At 50.5% G+C, this 3,858-nt stretch overlaps 1 pseudogene; it reads right to left on the bottom strand.

Annotated features, from left to right (window-relative positions):
• Positions 1 to 12: 12 nt before the first annotated feature.
• Positions 13 to 1,739, bottom strand: LOC121918081 (annotated as a pseudogene).
• Positions 1,740 to 3,858: the final 2,119 nt, after the last annotated feature.

The following is a 3,858-nucleotide window of genomic DNA, read 5'->3' as shown; positions in this document are numbered from 1 at the left end:
CACTTTTGTCACATTTCTTATAAATGTTACCAGCAATGCCACAATTCTCAAAACGGTCACCCTGAGTATTTATTTCTTTGAAGCAACTTAGTGGGGGAACTGCTGCTTGTTTACCAAAGATCATTTTGCAATGTTCATTGTGAGTAGAGCATTTTCCATGATAGCAATAGGCACCATCATGGCATGGGGCTCCATCTTGTACATAAACATCTTCAGGACACCATTTTGTAATCCCAGTGCAGTACTCAGGAAGATCACAGACGTTAGTTCTTTCCCTACAAATCGTTCCAGCCGGAAGAAACTGCAGTTGGTACAACACTTTCCAAAAGCACACGTGGCCCCTGACCACAACATACAATTTGATTGGCAACAAGCATCAGATTTGCAATGAAATTTTGAACTGCAGTTGCATTGTTCTCCACTTTCTCCCACCTTATTCCCACAGTTTTCATGTTTGTATAATTTCTCGTGTTCCGGAGGGACCAAGAGACATTGTTTACTTTGGCTGTGGATTAGGTGAAAATAGCTCTCGTAGCTGCAGTTGCTGAAGCTACTTGTGCAGCTTTGTATGGGAGACATGATGCAAGAACGCTGGTTGCAAACGCAGCCCTTCTCGTCGTGTCACATGCCGAGGCTGTGGCCCAAATGATGAGCAAAAGTGACGGCGAAAGAGAACAAACTGGACGTAACAAACGCCTCGATGGAGGATGCCCAGCCGGGATCACATGCCGCTCCTACGAACAACGTCCCGAGCTTTGCCCCAAAACGCTTGTAGATGAAGAAGTGTCCAACGTTGTGTCTCAGCCGCCAGGCAAGGACCGTCCTCCTCCATGTGTTGAAAGTGTCAAGTAGTTCGCTCAGGCTCTTCGGTACGGCAATGAGGTTCCTCTGCGACCATATCTCCAGCCCTACAAGGTGCAGGTGGATCCCCAGGGGCCTGTAGAAGGAGTCTGCAATATGGATGGCCTCCAGCACTCGCCCGGCCGCCAGCGTGGCATTCCCACTGAACTGGAGGAAGCACTGGTACTCCATCACAACGGCCACCTTGACGTACCTGGTAGGCTCCCTCCACGGAGCACCCTCACTTGCTAGCCTCTCTGTGCTTTGGGCCACAGGTTTACTTCCAAGGCTGCCCTCCTCCTCTTCCTCCTCCTCCTCCTCCTCCTCCTGGCCAGAGTTCAGCCCACAGCTGCCAGGCCCTCTCCCGCTGCCCTGGCCCTCTAGTCGGAAGAGCAGATGCTGGAAAGTGGGGGAGCCCTGGAGGGGCTGGATCTCATAGGCCTCCCCTCCCGCGACTTGGAGCAGGCCCCGGAGGCCCCCGCCTTCTGCACAGGTGCCAAGGGTGGCTAGAGAGGAGGGATGGCCATTGGCCTGGCCCTGGAAGAAGCAGTCCTCCCAGAGGGAAGGTGGGTAGTCCACCTGCAGAGGAAGCCCCTCTCCTTCCGCCTCAGCCGCACCACCAGGCCTTGCCCCGCCACCTCCAGCAGGAAGGCCAGCTCCTTGTCTCCACCACCGCCTCTGTGGGGCACCATCCGCCTTGGGATCACCACCTCAGGGGAGGCCCAGTCCTTCAGGCCCAAGGCCTCGGGGGCCACCAGGAGCAGGAGTGCGGCGGTGAAGAGAAGGGGGGCCCCGGGGGCCCCCAAGCCCATGGCTCCCCTTGGGGGCCTCCTCCTCACGGCAGGGCCCAGCAGCGGCGGGTGGCGACCGTGAGGCTTCTCTTCCACCGCTGCTGCCATCGAGGCCATAGGAGGGCAGCCATGGAGCTAGGCCTCGTCCTGTCTCGACACTCGCCGGCCTTCCTCCGTGGAACCGAGGGGCGGCAGGCAGGGGGCCCGTAGGAGAGGACACGGCAGGAGGGAAAGCAGGCACACGGCGCCGCAGTTTAAGGGCCTCCCGCCATGAACTAAGTGGGCGAGGGCTGGTTGGACAGTGAGGGGAGCGGAGGAGGAGGAGGAGGGCCTTGGGCCCAGGAGACGAAGAGGGAAGGAGGGAAAGGGAGGGAAAGGAAAGGCTCACACCACGGAGCCTCCACAAAAGCAGCTGAGCAAGAACATTGAAGCCTAGGGGAGCTCCTGCTGCCAACCTCTCTCCTTCAGTGACCCTCAAATGGGCTACAAGAACTCTCCACATGCAATTCCCCTGTGAAACCCTGTTCTGTGCATCTGAGGAATTGGATACATCTGAGGAAACAGACTGAATTCTAGGGAAATTCATGCTGCCAACTTCTTCCTTTCATTTACTCCCAATGGGGCTAAAGATCTCTCTACGTACAAATCCCGTGTAAAACCTTATTCTATGCATCTGAGGAAGTAGACTGAAATCTAGGGAAGCTCCTGCTGCCAACCTCATTCCTTCAGTGAGCCTTAAAGGGGCTACAGGAGCTCTCTGCATACAAATCCCTTGAAAAACCTTATTTTATGCATCTGAGGAATTAGTTGCAAGGTCTCCCTACATACAAATCCCTGATAAAACCTTATTCTATGCATCCGAGGAAGTAGACTGAAGTCTAGGAAAACTCCTGCTACCAACATCTTTCATTGAGTCTCAAATGGGCTACAAACCCTGAAATCCTGGACCATGCCAACCACTACCATGTCAGGATGCACAGGGAAGCCATTGAAATCCCAAACACCTGGATAATTTCAACAGGAAAGAGGAATCCCTTATAGTAAACAAGGTTTGGCTACCAGTCCTGAGGAATAGCAAAATAAGGACTCAGCAAATGCAAATGGGAAACCATTCAGAGTCAGGGGCTTTCCCAGCAGATAATGATCACCAATTAGCAGACATTAATCCCCATTTGCATTAGCCTCCCAGCCTGAGGCCAGCCATGAACACAGAACAATACATGCAAATCACTCCTGCATTCCCAGGCTCACACAGTATATATACACCCAATTTTTCCAGGCAAAGCATTCTCTGAAGATGCCAGCCACAGATGCTGCAAAATGTCAGGAAGAAACTCTGCTAGAACATGGCCACATAGCACGAAAAACCCACAAAAAACCAGGGCTACAAGGCCTCTGTACATACAGTACAAATACCTTGTAAAACATTATTCTGTGCATCTGAGGAATTTTATGCATCTGAGGAAGTAGACCTAAGTCTAGGATAGCTCCTTCTGCTTCCTTCTTCCTTTCAGCTACTCTCAAAGGGGCTACAAGAACTCTCCACATACTGACCCTATAGACTAACACAGCTATACCTTTAATATTAAAGATAGGCTTGTCCAATATATTGTATTTCCCATCACCATGTAGGGATGTGAGAGCTAGAGAGTGAGGAAAGCGGATAGGAGGAACATCAACTTGGGCTCAGAAAAAGGTAGAAAGGGAGGGGGAGAAAAGACATATGTAATTGAACATTGAAGTTATGATCAACCAGTGCATTGTATTTCCCATCACTGTGTATGGAAGACAATGTGGAAAATGAGATATTTAAAGAATTCCCCTGCCTTGGATCAAACACTGATCACAATGAAGATTGCAATCAGGAAATCAGAAGACCAGAATGGGAAGGGAAGCTATGAAAGAACTAGAAAAGATCCTGAAGAGCAAAGATATCCAACTGAACACTAAAATTAGGATTATCCAGAGTATTGTATTTCCCATCACCATGTAGAGATATGAGAGTTGGACAGTGAATAAAGTGGATAGGAGAAAAATGAACTTGGCTGGGAGGCTGAAAAAGGTGGAAAGGGAGGGAGGGAGGGAGAAGATATGTACAACGAAAGACTAAAGTTACTATTGTCCAATGCATTGTATTTCCCATCATCATGGACAGATGACAATGAAGAAATTGAAAGACAGAATTCCCTTGCCTTCAATCAAAGACTGATCAGAGCAGGGACTGTAG

Source organism: Sceloporus undulatus, unplaced genomic scaffold, assembly GCF_019175285.1.
Source record: "Sceloporus undulatus isolate JIND9_A2432 ecotype Alabama unplaced genomic scaffold, SceUnd_v1.1 scaffold_3933, whole genome shotgun sequence".
NCBI lineage: Eukaryota > Metazoa > Chordata > Lepidosauria > Squamata > Phrynosomatidae > Sceloporus > Sceloporus undulatus.
This window is presented reverse-complemented; position numbering and strand designations above follow the sequence as displayed.